We start from the raw sequence: 27,052 nt of genomic DNA on the forward strand, positions 1-27,052 counted from the left end.
TAAATAAATAAATAAATAAATAAATAAATAAAAAGACACACTTAGGAACATACATGGAAGCATTATTTCTAATGACCTCAGACTAAAAATAACCCAATTGTCCCTTACTAATAGAAAGGGCAAATAAGTAGTAGTGAAATCATAAGATGGAATAAGCTACAGCAATACACGTGGGCGTGCTACTGCCACATGCGATTCAGGTGACCTTCAGAAATCTGAGAGCTAGAAACCAAAAGCAATAGGCGGCAAGTTACGTAAACTCCATGTAAGTTTAGTGCAGGCAACACTAACCTGTATTGTGTAAAGTCAGATCTTCGTCGCCTTTAGGCCACAGGGCGAGTAGTGACAGGAGGGAACACTTCTAGAGGTCATTCGTACTTCTCTGACTTAGACAGGAGCTACTCAGTTACAGTTCAGGTGGGGAAAATCCAGGTAGCCAAACATGACCTGTGCACTCTTCTGTGTGAATTCTATACCTCAACAATGTTTCACCAACTGGAAAAAATACTGGGTCATTTGATACAAGTATTCAGAATACTTGATACAAGTATTCAGAAAGACAGGTATTCTGTGTGTTGATGGAAATATAAATTGTAAATATCTTTTTAAAAGGCAACTTGGACCTATCCATACCAATTGAAGTGCCATATATATCCTTTGAAAGAAAAATCCTACCTCTAACCTGTCTGTAGTTACACCTTCACAAAGGCGTAGAGATATTCATGCAAAGATCTTCACAGAAACACTATAGTTAAGCTAAAAGGTTAAAGGAGATTATTGGATTAAGGCCATGGTAGATTTTTACACGATAGAATCCCAGAGTTAAAGACAAACAGTTACCAACCCAATCTAGGCCAAGTCTTCAAAGTCATAGCCACGTGTTAGGATTTCTCTGGAAGAGCACAGGAAGTTAGTTATGGAGGTGGTCTTTATGGCAGAAGAGTAGGGGACAAGGCCTCAAAGTGGGAGAAAGGTGGCCCTATAACAACCATGACTTCTGTATCATAAACTCATTATTCAAAGCACACATGGTCCTGAACTTGCAGCAGGGCCAGAAGTTACAGTACCATAGAACAGCAGGGTAGGGACGGTCTTCCAAGGCATCGGTGTGACCTTCCTTATGCCCAATAGGAGACAAGGTAACATGGCCTGCACAGAGAACACACTCAAGGAGAACACATCCCCTGGAAGGGAAACACACCCAGGCCACCTCACCCTTTTCTCATGCTTCAATGGGTATAGATGGAGCCAGAAGATAGGGGCTGAGTCCCCAGGAAACATGTACAGGAAAATCAGGTTTTCTGGGGGTGGGGAGATGGGTTGTAGGTGACAGTTCAAGGTTCTGGGTGGCCTTTTGAGCAGGCAAGAGGTAGGGGAGGAGACAGGAGAGAGCTACAGGGACTTTGTCAGTCTGTATAGTTCTCCTGTCTCAGCACAAACTGGTATAGCAGGACAGGCTCAAGGCCAGTTGCCTCTCTAGGTTTCTAAGTCCACCCATTCATTCAACCACTCCGTCATTTGTCTTTGTACACTGACTACCTCCTAGGACCTGGGTTGAGCTTGAAGAATGTAACCATGAACACAGTCCCTGAGGAGCCTATGGCTCAGCACATGGGAAAACAGTGATGGTCCACGGAGTCGCTGCCCAGCAATGTTCCTTTTTGTTCTTGCTTTATTGTAGTTTACAGGAATGAAAGTCTAGCATAAAAGCAGACTGTCATCTTTTGTGCTCATTTGAAACATATCTTTTTAATCTCCCCTCCCAAATTTGCTGTGGCAGAATTGAAGTCCAGTGAAATGCTCCTGTTTAAAACATATAATTCAAAGAGGCATCATAGTGGGTAAACTATACCCCAAGCATATTTTTCTACTGAAAAATTTCTGCTTCAGCAGAATGGTACCTGGGGGTGCATCTCAGCAGCTGTGCTGGGGGACTCAGGAAGCGGCCTGTGTGCCCCCACTTGCTGTGATGGCGCACACGCGTCAAAGTATAACTTTGAGGATTTTTTTTTTTTTTGATGGAACTGGGGATTGAACTCAGACCCTTGCGCTTGACAGGCAAATGCTTATCCTACTGAGCCATCTCCCTGGCCCACGTCAAAGTATAAATGGGTGCGTTTTACACACATTATCCACTGTGTTATATTTCCATGTATTTATAATTTTTATTCTATGCTTTCTTTTCCTCCTTATTTAGATTTAACCTAGGGGCTGGGGAGATAGCTCAGTAGAATAAGGTCTTGCCTGGCAAGCACAGGGTCCTGAGTTCAATCCCTGGTACTGCAAAAAAATAAAAATTAGACTTAACCCAATTCAGTCCAAGGTGACATGAAGCTCCACTTTCACAACTTAGGGAGGAGTTTGAAAGTGAGTCATCAGGTGTCTCAGCTGCTGATGAGGACGTGGATGGTGCAAAGCAAAGAAGTCAGTTAGCAAGGTGTGATGGCGAAGCGCTGAGAGAAGACTTTGGTTCAGATGATCATCAAAACAGTGATGTAAATAAATATTTGACTAGTCAAAATGCCACGGGGTCTAGGGAGATAGCTCAGTGGTCTAAGCGCCTGCCTGGCAAGTGCAAGGACCTGGGTTTGATCCCCAGCACCACACGCTGCGTCAGCCCTGGAACCCCGGGTGCGCTGTGCCAGCCACCAAAAACAGGAGTGGTACTCACGCCTGTAATCCCAGCATTGGCGAGGCTGAGACAGGAGGATCACTGTAAGTCTGAGCTGCCTGTACCAACTAAGTAAATAAATAAAAGATTAATATATTGGGCTGGCAAGATAGTTCAGTGGACTAAGCACCTGCTTAGGCAAGCACAGGGGCCGAGATTCGATCCCTGGCGCTGCATACCTCACTGGCCCCACCCCCAGGCGCACTGAGCTGACTACCGAGTCTAGGCGTGGAGGCAAGCAACTGTAATCCCAGTGCTGGGGAGGCTGAAAACAGAAGGATCACTAGGAGTTTGAGCTGTGTAGTGAGACCCTACACAAAATACAAAAGAAAAAAGATGAATACACACAAACACAACACACACAAATGCTACAAAATGATCACATATGCCTTAACAACCCCATGTTAGACCTAGGTCAGAAAATGTTATTAGGTTCTTGCCAGTGTTGAAAGCTATTGGGCGGAAGCCAACACACGATTCGGTGTTGGACAATATGCTATGAGATGTTTTGAAACACACAGCACTAAAATACAAGTAAAACATTCCATGAGCTCCATAGAAATACGCAAAAACTTCTCACAGCACCTCACTGTCTGAACTCAAAGCCTTCGTAGCGGGGCTTTCTTGTTCTAATCACCAGAATCTGAAGGATTTATGGACAAGTGACAGATGTGGTGCTGAGATTTTTAGAATAACGACATTATTCTATTATTTGTGGAATAATAAAGAGATTCACTTTCTTTCAAGATTGCCTATATTCCAATAACAGAAAGATCCATCAAGGGGCAGGAAGTCTGGCAAGTGGGCTGCCCTCACTCATTCTTCGGAAGCTTTGCGTGGAGCTGTCGAGCAGCTTACAACCACCCGAACTCACACTCATTGCCAAACCACTTGCGTCATTCTGTGGTTGTTGAAGGTTTCAGCAATGTAAGCCAAATAAGTGTCCCAATATATGTAAACATATATGCCCTGGTAGATGGGAAGACATTTTACACCTTGACTTTAGAAATGTATCCTGGAACGCAGCCACCAGGTCTTTATTTGTGCAGTAACAAAGCACTGGGAAGAGACATTGCGCCTATTCCAAAAAGTAACCAAAATGTCACATTTGACAATTAGTTCACGAGTTACTCATTGGTGTTACATTTGCTAAAAAAAATACCAGTTGACCAGCACAGGAACTATTAGCAAGAACAAAGTGGCAATTCCTGAAAGAAAAAAAAAAAAGTTGCAAGTTCACAAAAGAGAAATGTGTGATACACTCTTTGGATTTCAGAAAGACTTCACTGGGCTTCAATATGGTGAAAAAGCAAAGTAGTGTTGATGCCTTCAACATCGCACCATGATAGCAAGGTTGACAGGGAAGCCTGTGGGCAGCGCACACCTGTCCCCCAGCACTCAGGAAGTTGGGGCAGGAGAATCCTGGGAGTCCAAGGTAGTCCGTGCTGCACTGTGAGTTCCAAGGTAGCCGGGACTAAAATGTGTAGAAGAAAACCAAAATGATATTAACACTGTCACTATTGTACCATCATGATAAGATTGACAGTGAGCCGGGGTGTAACAGGGCACGGGGCACGGCTGTAATCCCAGCACTGCGGAGGCCTGCGAGCCCGTGAGCTCAAGCTCACTGAGTGCTATGTAGTGAATTCAAGGCTAGCCTGCCCCAGGTAGGAGGTCCTGTCTCCCTACCAACAAAACACCAAAAAGGGTGCGAGTGGAATCCAGAACACAAATGAAGCCAGAAACAGCAACACTTCACGAGGAAGTGAAAGGCAGGGCCGAAGCTATTGAGGGGTTGGTTATGCAAGAACGTGATGTCAGCCGAACTACCAAGCGCTGGTCCAAGGCTATATTTACTGGATCCTAAACATGTTAGTCATACTTTCATAGCTTACAAAGAAAATAGAAAGCACAAAATATCGCAGAGAAATTATCTTAAAAGGTTGAGACTGGAATTGATAAGCAACCCGTTACAACAGAAGAAGAAAAATATGTATTTGCCCAAAGAACCCCGCAAAAGAATTCTGGAGAAGACTATTGAACAGATGGGCAAAACATCACAGGAACTTCCTAAGAAAACAGGAAGACCAGCAAGATGTCAAGGATGTCCTAGCAAAGAAGACAGGAAAACGAAACACAGATGCTATCAGTACAAGCGATGCTTGTGTATAGGACACGCAGTTTTCATATGCGAAGACTGCCTTGGGCATGGCAGCTGAAGCAAAGATCACTTCCGAGGTAGACTTTTGTTTGTATTTTTACTGTCGCTCACAGAGGAATTTATTTCTGATGTTATCTTTTAGGTTTTGTAAGCAAGTAAAAAGCTGATGTTAAAAACGTCGATGTCTGTTCTAAACACTCATTGCATATTAAAAGTTTAACATTTTATTGATATTTTATTTTCCTGTTAGGTACGTGTTGTTTAATGTAACAAAACTTCAATATAATGATATAACAAAATTCATAATTCATCAAAAGAAATACTAAAAAATAAATTTAGGCTTTATATATCCCCATAATGCTCCTGTAAACAAAGTTAGGCATTACGCCTTGTTTAGTCACTGACATAGGCCTGGGCCTACAAAGTCATCCCAACTAGAGAGCATGTCTTTCACCCACAGAAGTTTCCTTCCTTAATCCCTCCCTCTTTCATCCCTGTCCTCGGGCAACCACAGTCCCAGAAAAGCCTTTTCTGGAAATAAGAAAACCCTATTTATTCCTTTGGTAGCTGCTGTTCAGGGCGGAGCAGGGGTGAGGAGGGGAAGAAATATCAGGGAACGCAGGCAAGTGCAGAAAAAGCACAGGCCAGTGAGAGGCCCAAGGCAGGTCCAGGTACGCAGAGATGTGGAGAGAGGGCCTGAGCTCTGGCTAGGCCCAAGGTCCACACCGCTCAGCAAAGTGCTTTCCCTGAATGCTCCACGTCCACTTCCGGGATGCTGTGCACCACTGCGGTCTCCACTGGGCCCTGAGGGTGGCCTCCAGCATGCAGGGAGCCCCTGTGTGTCCGAGGGGACTCTCAGCCCCACCCCTCCCACCACCCAGAGGGGAGCCACAGCACCAGGGCACCGCCTCTCTTGCTGCCCTCTGCTTTAGCCCTACCTGAGGCCGAGCACAGCGAGCCCCACCTTCAGGTTACTGCCTAGAGATCCCTAAGCCTCCACATTCTGGAACAAGGCCCCAGATGGGGACAGAGAGACGAGGTTGGGGAGGGCGATTCACAGCGCTCTGTGAGACATGACTGGGAAACTTAAAAACTACCAGTGGTTTCAGATTTGGACAGCGCTGCTTTGAAACACACTAAAATGGCCATGCTAGGTGGCCGAGAAAACCTCCGGAGCGCTCTCTGAGCTTCAACTTCCAGAGTCAGTGCAGGGCAGAGGTTGCAGGAAGCCTCTGGGAACAAACATGTCCCAGCCAGGCCTCTGTTCCTTCAGGAGCCCACCTGGTGGGAGGAAAACGGAAATGAAGAGATGGGTTCCAAGTTGCATAACTAGCACTGGAGCCCGGACTTCCCGGAACACAAAGCCACTCCTGGCCTTGTTCCTCCTGCACACGAGGGACAGAGTGCCCCAGTTCCTTGGGGTCCAGCACTGCGTGGGGCTCGGTAAGCAGCGGCTCCATCCTGCTTCACCAGGGCTTCTGCCACCACCTGAACGTGCAGGCTGTGAGAACACTGCGTGGTGTCATGGTCCCCTGCTGGACAGGTCTCCCTGTTCTCTATATGGACTCCCTGATTATGCTCATGGGGAACAGGATGGCCACCAGCTCCACATCTGGATTCTTTGTTGTTCATTTTGTCATCTGACCTGGGGAATGGGCTTAGGGGTGGAAGGACATCTCCACAGGACCTGTCTCTGGTCTGCCCCACCCCTAAGGACCAGGGAATAGGGGCAGATGTCACTCACAGCCACCAAGCTCCTTGTTGGCACAGACACATGGAGCCAGAGCCAGTCTCATCCCCAGTAACTGCCCCTGGCGTCTCTTGGCTCCTCTGCCTTCAGCAGAGCTGATACCACTGGGGCCTCAGCAATGAAGGGGAGGCTTCCGGCAAAGGAAGACAAACCACGCCAGGCCTTTCTTGGGAGTGGCTGGCCAAACTGACACACAAGCAAGCATCCTGGCAGAGTCATGCAGGGGACATCTCACTCACTGGCTCCTTAAATAGGTGTCCCCCAAATGCACTGTGGGCGCAGGAATCCGAAAAGGAGCCGCACATGCTCCTTGCCCTCCCCACGCTTGGACAAGCAACCAAGTGAAGAGTGAAGAGAGAACCATCTCGGACACAGAAGGGGTGCCTGGTGGTGCCCGAGGCAGTGCCACAGGGGCCAGCCGTGGGTGGTCACACATGGGAGGCACGTGTGTGCACCCAGGGCCTGCACTTACCTGTTCAATGAACTCAGCAACTCAGTAAGCTCTCTGTGCCTCAGTTTCTTCATTTGTGAGTGGCCATTACTTCACTGGGCTGTAGAACTATGACCTGAATTCCTACTTGGAAACCACTTTTAGTACAGGGGTCAGCGGCTATCAGATCGGTAAGCATATTTGTTAAGGTCACCATCTTGGGGAAACAGAAAGCACAAGGGAGACAGAGGAGGGGACAGGAACAGCAGGAACGAGGGTAGGTGGGTGGCTGCCTGGGCTGTGGTTTGGTACTCCTGCTGCTCAGGGGCTTAGGGGACAAGAGACACAGAAGGTAGGCAGGGCAGAGCTTGCCAGGCCTGGTGCAGGGTGGACTGGGCCCCAGAGGTGAGGGGAGCACACGTTTGTGATGAGGCAGCTGGACAGGAAGAGGCAGGACTGCAGCAAGCGCCCAGCTGGGAGCTGCCACAGGAGTGGAAGAGGCAAAGCCGTCCCAAGTCGCACAGGGCAGCCGGGGGAAAGGGGGGGGGGCAGGTGGAAGCCAGCTGCTGGGCGAGGCTCAGGCAGAAGGCAGGATGGCCACAGGAGTGAGGAGGGGAAAGATAATCACACAACACATGGATTAAGCACAATCTGGAAGTGTTATATGAATCATGTCATTTAAACCTCACATTGATTCTCTGAGAAGGATATAGATGTTATTCCTATTTGCAGAGGAAAAAACTGAGACCCTGAGTGATTTCAAAACTTGATCTCTCTGCTCTGTGTTGACTTTGAGATACCTAAGGACAGTGGTGGGGAGGGTAGAGGAGGGCAGATTTAGTGCCCTGGGAGGGCTGGAGTCAGGCAGAAGAGGGCAACAATGGGCAAGGAGGGCAGGGGCTGGGCGTGGAGAATGTGGCTCTAATTACATGCTTGCAGGACACAGGGAATGAGTTGGGGCTGCCCAGGAGCCCTCCCAGGAGGCCCAAGGTCTCCCATGCCCCAGGGAGGAGTCCCTGCTGTGCTGCAGCCCACAGAACACCCCACAGCTGCCCTCCCGGGTGCCCACCTGCAGCTGGCCGTATGACCATGAGCCCAGCAGCCATGAGGCATAAGCTCTCTGCCCAGAGAAAGAGGAAACGCATGCTGGGCTGAAGTCAGCCAATGTGCACCAGGCTGCTGTCCCGTCTCCTGGTCCGCATGTGTGTGGACAGTGCTAGTCGCTATTGATAAAAGAGAAGTAGCCCCCCGTGTTTCCAGCAGCCCCACTGCCGCCAGCCTCCCGGCCCAGATCCCGTGTGGTGCATCCTTGGCTCAGGCGAGCTCCCAGCACCCTCCACTCTGCCCTCTCAGCCTCCTCCCTGAGGCCCCCGCCGCCCTAGCCACTCACACCCAAAGCACAGGTCATTGGTGTGGCATCGAGCTGTCAGCGGTGGGAGTGTGACCGAGGAGTTTCTGGAGGTGACCAGCACTAAGAATGCGAAGGGAAGGACACCCGAGGGAAGGACAAAGTCCCTGACCTCCACCTAAGCTACTCCCCTCTAGTTCCAACGACACACAGGACTGATATATGATCCCATGGAGACAATAACCTAAAAAGAAAACAGCCCTGAGAAGTTGGGATCACAGAACACAGAATGTGTAATCTCCAGGGCGCTTATGGACCAAATTAGCCCAAGCCTATCTCATCTCGAGATAAGAAAACTGCATATCCAAGGACACTCAGTGGGCAAATGACTGAGGGGGACAGCACCCAGGCCCTTCCATGTCTACTCAGCACTGTGTCTGAGACTAACCCTACACCTGCTCCTGGAGAAAGCCAAAAGCCTGGGCCTGGCCTCCTCCTCAGGGGTCTCCAGGCTATAGCACACAGCGCCACATGTCAGATGGACCCCTGCAGCCCCCGAGGCTGCCCCGCATCCCTCATGACGTGCGGGATGAGTTAATTTAATATCAGGTTCTCCCACGAGGACATATGGAATCTACCTTCTTGGAAGCCATGAGGAATTTAAGGGAAACTTTAATTTACAGTGGTCCCTTTGTTCACAAATGCTTTTGAAGCATTTGGCAAAAGTTTTTCTTTGCAAACTGCGCACTGAGTGACAAACATGACTGCGGCCATCTTTTTCAGAATCATGGCCTGAACTCAGTTCATCAGCTGAGGTGCCACTGTATTTTTATACTTCATGTATGTTATGATTTGGATCCAAAATGTCCCCTAATGCCAGCTGATGGACTTTGGGAGTGACTGGCTGTCCCTTCAACAAGCAAAATTATTCCCTGAGGAGATCACAACTTGCCAGTGTTATTGAGAAGTGACAGAAACAGGAGGGGAGGTGGGGTTGAAGGGAGTAACAGGGTGATGACCCGCAGGCTATGTGGGGTCCTTGGCGCTTCTCCTCAGCTCTTCCTCTCACTTTACACACCGTGAGGTGAGTAGCTTACGTCATTCCTCACCCCTCCGCCATGATGTTGTCCCTTCCTCTCAGGCCTACAGGAGTAGAACCAGCTGACCATGGACTGAAAGCTCTGAAAATGGGAACCAAAATCCATCCTGCCTCCACTAGCTCAGTTTTCTCATGTGTTTGGTTACAAGCAAAAGGTGGCTAACACCATGTATCGCTCAAATAGTCTGGCTAGAATTCTGGCTGGCTAGTGTGTTTCCCTTGTGGTGTGTCTGGATGGCTCTCCTGTCTCCAGCAAGCATGCTGGAAGTGGAGCTAGCCAAGACAAAGCCTCCCTTGCTGGCATGAGCGTAAGGACCAGCTCCCCCTCCATGCCACAGTGAACAGGGGAACCTCAGTGCAGTTACTAAAGCGGACTCTGCCCCATCTGTCCTTGGTTCAGCTGGGTGGGTCCTGGCAGCAGCCCACGGCCCATGGAGAAGAATGCCCAGGATCAAGAGGGACTTTCCTGACCAGCAGAGATGGCAGACACTAGGAGTGTTTCTCTACCAGAGATTGCCAAACACTTCTTACAAGCTGGTCTTTCTCTATGCCCTGAGGATAGGCTTGCTCTGTCTTTATGGGGCTCAAAAACCTTCCTGTTGGCGCCAGAGACACAAATGCAACTGTATAGAGCAAGCCAAGCTGGGCCTCTTAGACAAGGATAGAGGAATGGATACTGTGAAAAGGGAAGGACCTTGCTAGGGAGAAGATGGCTACAGAACAGTCACTCAGGACAATATCCTTGAGCCAGTCAGAGTACACTCCCTGAGCATTTGTAGTGTGCCAGGCCCATGTGGAACCCATCTTTATGAACATAATCCTTACCCATGCTGAGATGATCAACTGTTATCATCCACCTGAAGACAATGGGCCCCACAGACACTACCTGAGAAGGAAAGGTCACATGGCTGAGAAATGATAAGAAAATCTGAGCCATGGACAGAGCACGGGCACTCAGACGCCTGACTTCCATGTTTCTCAGTTGTCTTCCAGGCTTCAGCGGTGTTAAAGTTTTGCATCTGGAGTGACCGAAGGAGGGTAAGACCAAAGAGTCTCAAGGATGAGCGTTGCTTTGCTATTTCTTGATGAATTTACTTGGTCAGGGTCTGGCCTAACACTAACTAAAAAGAGAACTTTGTCATTCATACAAAGATGAAGACACTTATTCGTAATCATCAGAACCTAACGAGATGCAGAGGAGAGCTAGAAAACCCACTGTAAATGAATTCATTTATGGTAAGGCTGTGTATACGTAGTAGCAAGCTAAATACCCCTCTCCAGGGTGCCAACCCATGAATGGAGTACAACTCTGTGAGGCCAGCTCTCTGGAAATTGAGGGGAAGCACGAAATCGGAGCATAGGGAACAAAGAACTACAGGCGGATCCCTTTTGCTGAGGTAGTCTCCTGCCAAGGCCCAGCACACACATCTGGGCAGGGCCCATCAGACATGCTGCTAGGCAGTGGGGAACATACGGAGCATGAATAAAATATTAGAAGCTGTGAGAGAAAAGAAACAAATCACCTATACAGAGAAATCCATCAGAATCAAATTCAATTCAAACACTTAAGCCAAGGATACCTTGGAGTAAAGTACTTTAAGCCCTAATAGAAAACAACCTCCAACTCAGATTGATGTATCCTGCAAAGTTATCTTTCAAAATTGATGGAAAAATAAGCTATGCCCATGGAAAAGAACACCTGCAGAAATTCATGACCACCAAAGCAGCACTGTGGTAAGTTCTGTAGGATGTTCTAGAAAAAGACAATGAAGAAAGCAACTCCAAGAATCAATAGAATGAACCCACTACTCAAAGTAAGCAATTCGACAGAAAGGAAATAAAGGAAACCAACAACAAGACAATAAACCATATCATTAGTACTATTAAATATAAATGGTCTAATATCGCCAATTAAATTATGGAGAATATCAGAGCAGATAAAGAAGCAAGCTCTACCTCCTCTGCAAGAATTGTGCTTTATATATAAAGTAAAAAGCAGGGCTTACACTGTACTAACACTAACAGGAGGGTATCAGGAATAAGCAAACAGTCTATAATAAGAAAGGGATCAATATATTCAGAGGATATAATAATACATGTACATAGGTCTAATCATAGACTTTCAATACATATAAAGCAGTACAGTACATTCTTGGCCCAAAATGAACTGTATTAGAAGCAATAACAGAAAAATATTCAGAAGGTACAGAAGTAATAGAGCTTTTGCCAATGGGAATGAGATGCAGGGATCTCAGGAAAGGGGGTACAGGCAGGGCAAGGGAAAATAAAAAAATTAAGTTGTGATTTGCACACGTACCAATTTCCCATGGTGAATGTATTCATTATTCATCACAAGTATGTGTTAACACAAAATTAAAAACATAAAACGTACAAGTATAGATGCATACGTTTGGCACACGCTGTCATCCCAACACTTGGGAGCTGAGGCAGGAGGATTTGTGGGTTTGAGGGCAGCCGGGACTACGTAGTGAGTTCAAGGCCAACCTGAATTACACGGCAAGGCCCTGTCTCAGGAAAATACACAAGTAGTTAGAAACACAAGTGGAAGAACACATTTTAAAAGAAAATTAGGAAGCACGTTTTTAACTGAAGGGGACTGAGAACACAGAATTTCAAAATTTGCGAGATACAGTAAAGGCAATGTCTTAAGGAAAATTCACACTAGTGGAGTGTTTCAAGCCACATTTAAAATTAGAAAAAGAGCCTTGATCGCCATATGTGCAAAAATCCTCAACAAAATACAAAGACACTGAATTCAGCAGCACGTTAAGCAGATCGCCATGTTCAGTAAATTTGCAGGACATAAAAATCAACAAAGTTAATAACATTTTTATACACTAACAACAAACTGAGGAACTAAAAGAAACAATCCCAGGGCTGGGGAGATACCTCAGTGGTCTAAGCACCTGCCCAGCAAGCACAAGGATCCCGGTTCAATCCCTAGTACCACGTGTAGTGCCGGCCTCAGCCCCAGAGCGCCATGCTGGCCACCAAAATTGGTCGTGGTGCCGCATGCCTGTAATCTCCTGAGACAGGAGGATCACTAGGAGTCCAAGCTGCATAGTGAGACTCTGTACCCAATAAATAAATATATAAATATTGAAAAGTAAATAAAAGAAACAATCTCTTTTACAACAGCATCAAAAAATAGAATGCATAAAAGTAAATTTGACAAGGAAGGCAAAAGATGTATACAACACAAATTATAAATATTGATGAAAGAAATTTAAGGTGACAAAATACATGGAAAGACACCCCATGCGCATGGAGCGGATGAATATTGTTAAAATATCCATTCTAGGCCGGGGAGTTGGCTCAGTGGAATAAGCGCTTGCCTGGCAAGTACAAGGGCCTGAGTTCAATTCCTAGTTCTGCCAAAAACAAAATAAATAAACAAAAATAAAAAATAAAATATCCGTTCTACTCAAAGTAACCCATAGCTCTTATTTAATCCCTATCAAAATTCTAATGTCTGTGATGATGTCATTTTTACAGAAATAGGAAAAGGCCTAAAATTCATATGTCCACATATAGAATACAATCAGACCCTTATTTCAAATCATATACACAAATCCAGTCAAAATTATTAAAGGCTTAAATTTAAGATATGAAAATACTAGAAGAAAACAGGAAAAGCTTCATGATACTCTGAGCTAGGCAATGATTTCTTGGGCAGAAGCCCAAAGGCCCAGACAACAGAAGTGAAAATGAACAAAATGTATTGTGTCAAACTAAAAGTTTTTATAGAGGGAGCCAGCTAAATAGCTCAGCGGATTAAAGCAAGCAGGTGCAGGGGCAGGGAGTTCAATCCCCAGGGCTGCCTGCTGGCCCTGTCCCTGGGGCACACTGAGACAGCAATTGAGACTGGGCGTGGTGGCACACGCCTGTAATCCCAGCTCTTGGGAGGCTGTAAACAGGTGGATCACTATGAGTCCGATCTAGTAGTGAGACCCTAAACACCTTGTAAACCCTTCTCTAAAAAAATACAAAAATAAATAAGTAAAAGTTCTATAGAGAAAATAACAGAATGATGGGCAACCCACAAATCAAAAGGAAACATTGCAAACCAGATATGCAATAAATAACAAAAATCAAAATTTTATAAAGAAAAGAACTCAAAAGCAAAAAAAAAAAAAAAATGCAATTTAAAAATGGACAAAGAGGGCCAGCCAAACAGCTCAGCGGATTAAAGCTCCTGCTTAGGCAGAAGCAGGCGCCTGGGGTTTGGTCACCAGCGTGCTGTGCCGGCCCTGCCCCGGGGGTGCACTGAGACAGAGATTGAGACTGGGTGTGGTGAGTTCCTGTAATCCCAGCTCTTGGGAGGCTGAACACAAGAGAATCACTGAGTCCGATCTGTGTAGTGAGACACTGTACTAAAAATACATAGATACATACATACATACATACATACACACACACATAGAAGGGTGAGGAGTTAGCTCGGTGGCATAAACACCTGCCTGGCAAACGCATAAGGTCCCAATTTCGATTCCCAGTACTACACATTGCCAGCCCCAGAACTGAGTGTGGTGGCGATGCCTGTAATCCCAGCACTAGGGAGGCTGAGACAGGAGGATCACTATGAGTCCAAGCTACTAGTGAGACCCTGTATCAAATAAATAAATAGGCAAAGAAGCTGAGTAGCACCTTCTCAAATGAGGTTGTATAAATAGCCAATAGATCTATAAGGAAAAACAACTCAACTTTTAATCATTGGGAAAATGCAATTAAAATTACAATGAGAAATCCTTCACATTTATTAACACATCTGCTATTAAGAAGACAGAATGTAAGGGTTGGCCCGGTCAGAGCAGTAATAAGGGAGTTTTGGTGGAAGGTAAAAAGCACAGCTACTTTATGAGATAATATGGAGATTCATCAAAAACTAAAAACAGAGGCTGCTTCAACAAAGCAGTCAGGCTCAGGTCGCTGTAGTTCGATCCCCACAACTCAAGCCAGCCAAACCTGCCTGAAGGCATTCAGAGCAAAAAAAAAAAAAAAAACAACTAAGAACAGAATTGTCACCTAAGCCAGCGGCACTACTTCAAGATACACTCCAAGAAATTGAAATCAGCATATCGCAGGCATCTGCCTGCCCCTTCCAGCACGCCCACTTCAATAGACAAGACGTATAATGAGCAGACGTGTTAGGATTTTAGACACGGGAAGAAATTGAGGTGAACAAACTTCTGTCACGTGTGAACCAAGAATTTAAGAAAGGACACTGAGACATCTGTATTTAAAGAAACTTTAGGACTGGGGAGATAGCTCAGTAGAATAAGCGCTTGCCTGGCATGTGCAGGGTCCTGAGTTCAATCTCTAGTACCACAAAAAGAAAAAAATCATAAAATAAAAATATAATAAAGCAGCTTGAACTTTTGGTCCAAATTTTAGTCTTTCTGTGCCTGAGCATGTGTGAGGCTCTGGATTCTAGCCCCATCCACAAAAAAATTGAACTTAAGATGAGCGAGAAAAATATTCTTATCAAGTCTGCATTTGTTGCTAAATAAAATCAGATATGCAAATTCAAACAACTACAATTTGAACAAGCCAGATTATAGCAAAGTTAGAAATCATACATAAAATAAACGGGGACACTAAAAGTGAATATTACTTTATTCAACCAGATTGTCTAAGGGACAAAAGTTATATTTCAAATATTTGATTTGCTTCGATGACCTATCAGAGGGGGAAATCAGGAACTGACAGATTTTTCAACTGTTGTGAAAAGTCCAAGTTTTATCTCAGCACAACTACAGAAGCTACCTCTAACAAAGAAATTAGTCTCAGAAATTGTCAAGAGCAGTCTGAGAACCCAAGCGTGGACCTAGGAGAGCCATCTGCCACGGCTGTGGCGTGGGTGGCAAGAACAAAAAACAAGAGCCTGGGGGCCATGGCGATGCTGGCAGCCATGTCTGCTTCCAGAGCCAAATCTACCCAGGCAAAGCAAGAAGCCAGTGGCCAGGCAGACCCCTGCCATCACTCTCGGTGCCCGGGAGCCCCGGGTCAAGCAAGAACTGTGAAAGAATAAATTCCTGGCATAGTCACCCATCAAATTTGTGGTGATTTGCTGTGACAACTTTAGAAAACTAACACACCAACTATTGGACTTAAGTCCAGGCAGAAAAGTTCCAAAAATGTATAGCTTTAATTCTTCAAATGATACTACTGGAGGTCCTGCAAATCGGGATGAATCTAGGTAATAACAAGCTGGAGCAAAGAGTTATTGGAGTGATCAGTGAACATGAAAAGCAAAATGATGACAAGAGGGTGCTTCCTGGAAGACTTATTGCCAAAAAATTAGGGATTTATAGATGGCTTTACAAGTGCTTTCATTTACGATGAAGGACATCAAGGATGCCATGACCAATCCACTTTTTCTTTTTCACACATCATTTATTTTTTATTCATTTTAATGAGAAAAAAGATAAAATGGCAATGACATAGTTTCAAAACAAGTTAGTAGGATAGTTGCAGTAATTAATACAACCAATGTACTCTTGTTGGAGGCGCTCTTCGCTCTGTTTTGGGTTGGCTCTGTGTAAACCTCATAGAGGATGCACTTCGTGACGGATTCGGGCCGGAATTGGAAGAGCAGCACCCTAAACACAGGCCAAAGTTTCGCTGTCCTCAAAAACGAGCCACGGTTTCACCTTCATTGCCAATTAAGATTAAGCCAAAAAGAGGAAGAAAAAAAGTAGGAGCAAATATGAAAGTGTGGATCTTGTGATACAGTGAACAATAAAATGAAGAAGAAAAGAGTGATGATTCTAAAAGTTTAGAGGAGGAAAAAATTGACCCTAATGTTTGCAGCAAAACTTCTAGATCCAAAGAAACAAGCAGCTACTTTTAACCTAGAAAAAAAAAATAAGCAGGGCCAAAAAGAGACTCAAGAGAAAAATAAGAGGGCCGGGGCTATAGCTCAGTGGCATAAGTACCTGCCTGGCAAGCGCTAGGCCCCAAGTTTGATCCCTAGTACTGGAAGAAAAAAAAAAATTATAAGAAGAAAATTTCAAAGAGAAATGGAAACTTTGGAAGTCCATCCAGTATTCAATCAAGCCATAAACATATCACATCAACAAAATGAAAGAAAGAAACCTTCTCTAGCTACAGAAAGGAGAACAACTTGGAACTTTATTTGAGTAAGCCTGTTCTGTATAACGAATGTGGTCCTTATGTACACCTAAGCTGCACCAATAAACTTAAATATTTAAAAAATTTTTAAATGGTCGAGTGCAAGCCTTTGAAATGGCACTAGTATAGTTGGTAAAGATTCTAGAAGCACTGTTTCGCCAACAATCTAGAAGCCTTTGTGCTCTGTAGCACACAGCTTTGTTTCTAGAACATATGGACCAGCTGTGTCAAGAAGCAGTGACATCCTTTGCAAAAGTCCAAAGACTGCATCTCTTTATTTCTATACATGTATAGATCTATAGAACACACAGGTCACATGCATTACATACATACTATATAGATATGCTTATATCTGGAACGTCTTGGTGAAACGTATCAAGTGTGACCGCATGGATACTCCAAGGTTTTGGTTTTGGTTTTTGTTTTAATTTTTTCCCATAATTTTATTGAGAAACAAATAGCAATGAGACAGTTTCAAACCAAATTGGTAGGACAGTTTCAGTAATTAACACATTGCATACATTCTTCCTAGTGGTTAGTTGCTGTACAAGATGCGGACTTGATGTCCTATTTACAAACACCATTAGAACAAATCCCTCTATTCATTAAGAGAATGTAACTATATATCTATAGTTGAATACACAGATTTGAATACACAGATACAAAATGGATATTCATCTGTATCCCCTTTTTTGTTAAGTTCCATCATTTAAATATTATAGGTGTGTAAACTCAGCAAAGTAATCTAAAAGAGTTCAGTAGTCCTAGTATTGGGTCTTCCGCTTGACTGGCAATGTCAGGAATTGTTGACCTGAGTCCCCTACAGCTCAACATAACAGCATGGCTTTACTTCTTATACTTTGTTTTTATACCTTTCTGCTGGATGGTTAAGACCAAGGTAAAGCAGGACCTATGCAACAAGAGTTGTAGGTTTTGGGTCTGATAAGGTCAGTGAAACCCTCTCAGGATTTATTCCAAGGTTTATAGCAGAAGCACCAAGTGTTGTTACAATAAGTAGATTTCACTTAAACAAGTCATAAAGCATATTCAATGAATTAAGTAAAATGATAGAAGAGCCTCGAAAAGTGTGTCACAGTATTTGGTGAATTTTAATTTGCAAGTCCAGTTATTTGCTTTCAACTTTGCTTTCTACTAATAATCTAGACACGACCACTCAGTCCACGTAGGTCTAAATTTGTCTACTACACTTTTAAAAGGCTAAAAACACTCTTCTTGAAATGTTTTGGAAAACATTTTTTGCAAAATCAAAGGAATGTATTAATTATTGAAACTGTCCTACTAATCGGTTTTGAAACTGTCTCATTGCTATTTGTTTCTCAATAAAATTATTTTTTAAAAAAAATCAAAGGAAATTGCATATGAAAGGTGAAAAGCAGCAACATGCAAATAAACCATGAGAAAAATTAAACAAGTAAAAATATTTGCATGAAAATTGGACAAAAAAGAAGAAAATAGAGGATCTATTCTTTCTCATTAAAATTAATATACAGGAGCTAGGGAGATAGTTCAGTGGAATAAGTACTTGCCTGGCAAACACAAGGACCTAAGTTCAATCCCTGGTTCCGCCAAAAAATAAAATTAAATTAAATTAATACATAAATTTTTTTTCTTATTAAAGTATATAAAAGAGAGGATCTATTTACTATAAAAGCCCCCAAAAGTCTGCATATTTTTTAAATTAGGGATTCATACATAGTCTTTATTATAGTATCTAAGTATTTTTAAATTGTGAGAAAAGCAGAACTGAAATACTGTACAGACCCAACATTGCCTTAAATGACCGATGCTGAATATCCTTAGATGCCATAAAAACATATTGTCATGTTTCCACAGTAACACACAATTCTACTGCATTGTCAGCAATTCCACGCATTAAAAAAAATTCCATGCGTAAAACTTATTCCCAGTCAACAGAAATGGATTAAGTATTTTATTGACAATTTCAGCAGCTTCCCCAACAGAGTTTAATTTAAATGAATTTTAAAAATTAAGAACTACAAAAACTCATGAAGTAATTATTGTCAGTCAAATAGAAATTTTGTGGAAATCTCGATTATAAGAACATAATTGCTAATTTTATTTAAAAGAAAAAAAAATTTTTTAAATATGGAACGCTTCACGCATTTGCATGCCATCCTTGCTCAGGGGCCATGCTAATCTCTGTATTGTCCAATTTTAGTAAATGTGCTGCCGAAGGGAGCATGAAAAATAAATTCTTTATCAAAGTATTATTGGTCCTCTCCAGCCCTCTTCAAAAAAATTCTTGGGCCAGCGCCGGCAACATAGCTCAGCGGACTAAGCACCTACTTTGGCCAGCACAGGAACCAGGATTTGATTCCCTGTCCTGCATGCCACGCCGGCCACACCCCCAGGGCACACTGAGCCTACGACCAAGTCCAGGCGTGGTGGTGCACGCCTGTAATCCCAGCACTAGGGAGGCTGAAAACAGGAGGATCACTATGAGTCCAAACTGCGTAGTGAGACCCTGTACCAAATACATAAAAATGAAAAAAAAAAATTATTGGTCCATGTATGAAATGCCCAGATGTGTCAAATAAAACCTAAATTCAGTTATCGCTGATGTTCTGCTAACTCTGGTCATATAAAAACCAAAGCATCACATGTTTTCAATCTTGTTATAAAGATTTGTCAAAGTACAATATATCATTTAACAGTTTATTAACCTGAGTTATAACTAAACACATACATGCATACACACACATCTATATGCTTGCTTTATAGTCTATAAATTTGATAAATATAGCCAAGCATTGTTACCTTGAAGATACTAACAAACTGATAAATCCTAGAGAGATTATGCAACTAAAAAGAGAACCCTGAAAAATCCAGGATTATGAAGAAAAGCCTGAGCGTCACTGCAGATCTACAGATACTATCACTTATCGTAAGAGATATGTTGAACATAAATTTAAAAATGTATATGAAATGGTCAAATTCCTGGAAAAATAAAGTATAATAAACTGAAAAGCTAAATAGTAACATTACTTTTTCTAAAGAAATGTAATCTGTGAACCTTCTCATAAAAACCCTATAAGCCCAGATTTTTTCAAGTGAATTCAAACCCAGTATTTAATGAACTCATTCACCAGTTTTACAGTGTTTTATTGAATCAAAAGAGGACAAGCTTCAGAATTGATTTTATAATAACAGCATTACCTTCTTTAGGATATTTTTAAAAAGAAAGTTCCAGATCCATCTTATTGATAAACCTAGTTGAAAACTTCCTATACAAATGAGCAATTTGTTCATAGACCTGGCATTCTACCCACCTTCACAAAGTCAAGATATTTTTTTCTACTGCTTGGGATGGGCCAGGGCTACACATAGCCTTGATGCCCTAGAATGCTAAGATGGCTTCCTCTGAAAACCAAGTCTGGGGACCCAACACGCCTGAAGTCCTGGTCACAGTACATGTCAAAAGCTCTAACCAGAAGTCCCCCACCTCTTAATCTTAAACCTCCTTCCCCTATGACTGCGCTTCCAGCACCAGCTCTTAAATTCACTTCCCCTCCAACTCTGGAGCCTACAGATCATTCATGTCCAAGGTCCACCTGTCTGCGCTCTGCTGCCCACCTCCACCACAGGCCTCTTGAGCATAGCGACTGGCTCACATGCTCCTCTGTATTCCACATTTCCAGTCAACCCCTGCATTCGAATTTGAGCCCCATGATCACCCTCCTGATGAAGGCGCTCTGAGGATCAAATCTATTAATTTGTAACATGCTCCCTGAGGTCTCCTCCAGGGATCAATTCTGCCAATCTTTGGGAATGATTTTTGTGGCTCTAGAAAAGACATCATAGAAAAGAAAAAGCAGAGAACACGCAGTAGGCCCTCCTTATCCATGGAGGGACACCTTCCAAGACCACCAAGGGATGCCTGAAACCACAGAGCACCAAGAAAACGTTTGTGTGTTCACTTAAGCAAAATGCTTGTGGCTTCTCTTTGCTACATCTGAACTGCCAGCATCATTTTGCATTTCAAGGCCATTATGAAGTCAAATAAGAGGTTACTTTGGGCCCAAGCAGTGTGATACAGTGACGGCCCATCTGATAACCAAGGGAGCTGCTAAGTGATTCAAGGGCAGGTTGCATATGCAGCATGGCTGTGTGGGATAAAAGGATGATCCAGGTCCCAAGTGGGACAGAGCAGAAGAGCAAACAATGCCACCATGCTGGTCAAAATCGAATGCAATGTAAGACATGAACCGCTTATTTCTGGAATTTTTCACACAATATTTCCAGGCCCTACATAACTATAGGTAACTGACATCTCAGAAAATGAAACCTAAGATAGGATGTGACTACTGTAGTGTCAGCTAAGGCTAGAAAACATTAGGTACTTGCTGGATGAAAACAAAGAATCAAGAAGGGAACAAAGTTTAATGATGGAGAAGGAAAGCAAAACAGAAGCCAGGAGAAGTTTCAAATGAAAACAAGAAAGGCCCTTAGACGGAAATTCCATGAGCAACAGTCTACAGAAATAGGGCATCTGGGACTGGGGAGATAGCTCAGTAGAATAAGCACTTGCCTGGCAAGTGTAAGGTCCTGAGTTCAGTCCACAGTACTGAAAAAAAAAAAAAAAGAGAGACAGAGAGAGAGAGAGAGAGAGAGAGAGAGACAGAGAGAGAGACAGAGAGAGAGAGAGAAGAAAAGAAATAGGGCATCTATGAGGATCATCAAAGTTTCCTGGCCCAAAACTCCTGCAGTAGGCGTTCTGCAATTGCTGGGGTTGATGGAGTTTCCATTGACCAAGTATGTGGGAGAGGCAACTGTCACACTACCTGTAATTTTGAATTTTCCAGTAACCACATGAAAAGTTCAAAAGAAAAAAATAGTTAATTTTATTAATATGCTTTAGTGTTAAGCCAGCATATCAAAATTATCATTTCAACATGTACTAAAACATTTCAAGCTACTGACAAAGTATTTTACATTCCAACTGGAGAGAGAATTGCAGAAGCAGCCTTAGATAAAATGGTAAGAGTCAGAAAAGAAAATCTCTAGAAAGGGCAAAACTGACCAGTATCCACCAAATGAGGAGCTAATGGAGGGAAGACCTCAAGTGAGGCCCTCCAGTTTGTGGAGGCCAGTGCAAAGGCCACGTGGGGGACAGGGAAGGGGCCAGTAATAGAGGAGCTGTAAGAGACAGACGGGCAGCGGACTGTGCGAGGCCAGGCTGTCCACACTGCTGCATCACAGAACTGGCTACACAGCCTCTAGAAAATGCGCACTCCACGCTCCTCCCACCCCCCAGGCCTCTAGATAGTCTGACAAGGTGGCTTAGAGGCCCGCAGAGCTGGGTTATGAGAAGAGGAAGAGCTGGGAACGGCTTGAGGACGCCAGCTGAAAAAGTAGGACTGGAATGCTTTCGGCTGAATTTGATGGGGGATCCTGGTCAGAGCTGAGTAAACCAGGATGCGGACAGAAATGATGCCCCTGAAGACCAGGCTAGGGAGGTTGTGGCTGGGATGAATGGCTGCATTGGCTGTTGGGCTCCAGAGGATGTGCGCTGTGGCTTGTCAGAAAGTTTGTCAGCATTTTGTTCATGTCCAGAGACTTTGCCCAAGACTGAGATTAAGGGCAGAGGACTAATTCATCTTGAAGAATAAATTTTGAGACAACTAACGTTGGGGAAATAGCATGGTTATTAAGGGCTTTTGGCCAGATTTATGTTGAAAATCAAGAGCAAGGAGCCCATAATGATTTAAGACATTTTGAGTTTGGCCAGAAAGGAAGCTCCAGTAAAGTCTAAGCTTACACAGATGGACACGAGGAGAAATGGATCATTGAAAAGATTAGAGAGAAAAGGTCAAGTATGTCAGAAGAGGACAACAGGAATAAAAATGGCCTGAGGCTATCTCAAGAACCAGCAGAGCTCCAGCCCTTGCAGCTCCAAATGCAAAAGTAAAAGACTCTGCTTTCAGAAGGGAGCCCCAGAGTCCCCCACATTCCAGAATGGTTCATAGGTGCTTGATCTCTACAGCTAAGAAACAAGGAAGCCTGGGGACTGCTCCAGACGGCAGCAGACCTTGGCATCATTGGTGTGGCACCGAGTTTATGTGCATGCACAAAAAAACTCATCTGAGAGAGTTATGGTGCCAGAAAGGCTTCCACCCAGATTTCAGAAGAAGGCCTAGGAGTCCACAGAGTGAGCTCCTAAGAGGGCAGTGTGTGAAGCCAAAGGTGCAGTGGAGTCCCTGGAAGTCTGGAGAATCCAGGAATGTGGATCATCTGAGGAAAACTACAAGGAGGGAGCAGAGCCAGCTCAGCAGAGAAGCCATGACCACCAGAAGTGTAGTACGGTTGGAGCCACTCAAGTCCTCTGGAGTTCACAGCTTGCCTCAGATGCCACACAGAGAACGTTAGGGCTTAATGTTTACTCTGCTAGATTTTAGACTTGCTTTCATCCTATCCTTTTGAACTCCCTGATTCGTACCATTTGGAATGGTAATGTCTACCGTGTGCCACTGAATGTTGGAAGTCTTTAATTTCCTTTTCATTTGTACAGGAGATGATAGCTAAGAATTTGCTGCAAATATCAGAAGACTGGGGCTTTTCAGCAATGCTAAAGCTGTTAGGATTTTGACTACTGTTAGAGACGGATTAAATGCTTTTTGTGCAAAGGAATGTATATGAAACTTTGGGGGGCCAGGGGCAGGATTTATGGTTTGTGTCTAGGACTGGTGATGTAGCTCAGTGGCACTGCAGCAGCTTAGTAAGTGATATATAGTGTCTTCATGTGTCCCAAAAGCCTCATAGGGTCATCCATGAGGTTTTCTTCAAAGGCGGCTGAATCTAGAGTGTGTGATCCTGGGATCAAGGGTGTGTGATTTCTAAATCAATAATCAGTAGTACTACTAAATCAGTCCACTAATTGGTTGGGCACTGTCCTAAGCCCAGTACTCTATGCTTCATACTTCCCCCAGTATAAAGGGGAAAGAAAGAAGTTGCCAAGGTCCCCTGCTTGCTCACTTTGCTACCTTCTACCCACAATGAAGTAGTTCTCCTCTGCAACACATCTGCCCTGCAGTCCCACCTCAGAGCCAGCCAATTATGGACTGAAACCTCTACAAACTGCAAGCCAAACAGCTAAATCCTTTGACTTTGGGTGTTCGGTATTCTATCTCAGCAATGAGAACGGTAACGAAGACCGTGGACTTACTTTGAAGAGGTCACTGTGTCTCTGTTGGAAATCCAGTCCACGTGTGGGCTCCAGAGTTGACCACACCACCTAGCACTGGTGGTTCCTTCCGCTCCCCCATGTCCCAGAGGGGTTTTCTGACCCTGCCTTTGCTGCACTAGAGACACCGAGGAGTGAGAAACTGACCTATGCTGGAAGAATGAGGGAAACGTTTCACAGAGACTGAGACAAGCACACTCCAGGTACTGGGAGCTGCCAGCTGCCCTATTTCTTCTGTGAGAAGTTTAGGATTCCTGATGTGGACACAGAGCGTGCATGGGAATTGTAGAGCTCCAGGAGACCACCAAACCTCTGCTTCTAGCTGTTTCTGACAAGCGGTGGTATGTTTCCCTGCCTGGGAACCTGTAAGCGACCCTGAAAGACGTACAATCCACACAACATAAAATGACCACTTTGGAGCAGGGCACTGAGCGGGCGTAGCACACTCGCGTGTTGTGTAGGCAGCGCCTCTTCCAGCACGCAAAGCGGAGCCTTGTACGGTGCAGTCGCTTCAGAGACTAAGGCAACTCTAAGGCAGCCACTGTGTAGTCACTCCCCGTCCTTCCTCCCTCCCCCTGGCCAAGCGCTGCGCTATTTTCTGTCTCTCTGGCTTTTTCCCAGATCTGGATATTTCCAATGAATGCATTTGTACAATAACTGCTTTTGTGTTTGAATTCTGTAGCTTCGGGTACTTAAGCACACTTCGTCGATCCGTTTGTGCACTGACAGACGCTGGAGCAGTTTCCAAATCTGAGAGCAGCACTGCTGTGGGCACGTGTGCACACGTTTCCATGTGAGCCTGCTTTTCGCTATTTGGAATATACACATGGGAGTGGAACTGCTGGGTCACGTAGAATCGCTATGGCCAACGTTTTGAGAAGTTGCCTACAGGAGTATTTTCTTTTTGCCTAAAGTTGTACATACTAGAGTTCTGTCACTTTTATAAAAGCAAATCCCCCTAGTATCAACTCAGGTCAGCCTTCTGGTGCACTCACTGACCCACCAACTCCTTTCCCAGTACCTGGCCTGAGCATGACACCAGCAGCAAGGTCTTGACTGTCTCCACCTGCACTCCCCCTTTGCTGTACTAAAGTAACCCAGGACTGAGGAACCGACTAATGGGGGAAGAGGCTCCTGTCGAATCAAGGTCAATTCCTTCCTCCTCTGGTCTTTTCATTTTTCAAAATCCTTTTTATTTATTTGGTACAGGGTCTCGCTACATAGCTCAGACTCATAGTGATCCGCCTATCTCAGCTTCCCCAGAACTGAGATTATAGGTGTGCACCACCATGCCCAGTTTTGGTGGCTGGCCCAGCACGCAGTACCAGGGATCGAACCCAGGTCCTTGCACTTGCCAGGCAGGCACTTGGACTGCTGCGTTGTCTCCCCAGCCCTCCTCTTCTGGTCTTCATAAAACAGAAAGGACCTTTTGGGGTCCTAACTCGCAGACAGGCATTCTGAGTACCTAGGGTCATGGTGAATAAGGACAAGGACAGTTGTTTTCAAGCACGACAACCCTGCTAGGTAGAGACTGTTCTATCAAGTTTGCAAAATAGGACATCACATCGGGGCTGGGAGATTAGGTAAGTGCCCGAGGTCAATCTGCCAGCAGCGCTAATGTTGAGTTTTGATCCAGACTAGCCTAACTCTACATTCTAGATTCCTTTCACCACATGACATGGAGCTCAACTGAAACTGCAGCACAGGAGGCTATGACTAGCAAGATGACAAGAAAACATTACATCCACCCATCGTTCCTCCTTATGAAACTGGCCAGATTCTTTGCAAAACCAATTTGGCAATAAGTACAAAAATCCCTAATACATCTCTACTTATGGACCTTGCTAAATCATTCTCAGAAAAAAATCAACTTCACTATATTAAAAGACACATAGAGTAAATACTCATTTTTCCATTATTTGTCATAGAAATATATTGAAAGTAAACTACATGTTCAACAATAGTTGACTGGTTGAGAAAAATTACATTGTCAAGTCAAAGAAATATTATATAGTAATGGTACTCAGCTAGAGATAATTCTGCTCACGAGACTTTTGGCAATACCTGAACAGCAATTTTGGTTGTTCCAAATGGGAGAAGGACTGGCCAGGGAACTCACAACAGCTCCCCCAAATGTCAATACTCCTGAATTTGAGAAACCGTTTTACAGATTATGATGACTAGAAAGACTTTCTGACTTGAGATATAGCGTAGAATTCTGAATTTAAGTACATTAGTAATACTAAGAGAAAAAGAAGAATCCAAACTTGGGGCACACTAGCATTATAAAAACAGAAAATTACTTTGGGTATAATACAGCACCAATTGGGAACATTAAAAAAAGCATAGATAGAAGTGGAATAAATCTTACACTCTGAAAAGTTTAATAATATTACATTATTTTTACCCTAAGCAAAGAAACTGAAAAACAGCACAGCTTTCTGCAGATGTGTTATAATTGTTACTGTCCATGCAAATCTTGCGAATGGCACGTTTTCGGTGCACAATAAACACTTCTGAAAGGAAAGACTATATGTTTTCGAGCTGTGAAAATAGATTGGGATCAAAAGCGAGACGAGCACCCAAATATCACGTGCCCTGTGTTGATCAGGGCATGTTCTGATTCTGAGGCAGGCAACAGAGACACAGCTTGGACCAGCGACACAAAGATGACCAGCAAGGCTCACGTGACGGAAAGAAGGGCCTGGCGTCAGGCAGGTGGCCCGGGGGCTCCTTGGGGCCCTCTGCGCTTTCTCCTCAGACTCTCAAACACACGCGGCACGCGCACACACACACACACACCCGGGGGCTGGCAGGTCGCCCTCTTCAGGCCATTGCCCTTGTGTGAAGGAGAGGTGAGAATGACTCCAGGCCCAACTCTAAGGTTTGAGCTATGAGTCGAGAGAAAGGGAAAATTGCATCTCAGCCTCCTTGCAGATCTCAGGTGAGAGTTCTGGGCGACCTGTTGGGGACCACACGTGCATACTCCAGTCCAGCCACTAATTGCTGAATGTTGTTAACAAAAATTTGGAGTGCATTTGGCAGAGAAGTGAGCAGGGCAGACCAGAACGACAACTGCCTGCCATCTGCGTGTGTCGGCAGACACTTGAGTATTTGGTATCAGGTAGCGGCACAGACCTAGGAGTCAAGTGTCAGGACAGAGCCTGAAAGACACGTTTTGGGTCTCCTGTGATCGAGAAAATGATGAGACACTGT

General features: G+C 44.3%; 1 non-coding gene and 1 pseudogene across 1 annotated transcript; one reads left to right on the forward strand and one right to left on the reverse strand.

Moving 5' to 3' along the window:
* Positions 1–27,052, forward strand: part of LOC101564137 — an 87,216-nt pseudogene that overhangs the window by 2,976 nt on the left and 57,188 nt on the right.
* LOC111815746 lies at positions 18,736–18,838 on the reverse strand. The gene has a single exon (XR_002820391.1). It is a non-coding gene; the product is annotated as a U6 spliceosomal RNA (small nuclear RNA).

Source organism: Octodon degus, unplaced genomic scaffold (assembly GCF_000260255.1).
Source record: "Octodon degus isolate 3935 unplaced genomic scaffold, OctDeg1.0 scaffold00020, whole genome shotgun sequence".
NCBI classification, from domain to species: Eukaryota; Metazoa; Chordata; class Mammalia; order Rodentia; family Octodontidae; genus Octodon; species Octodon degus.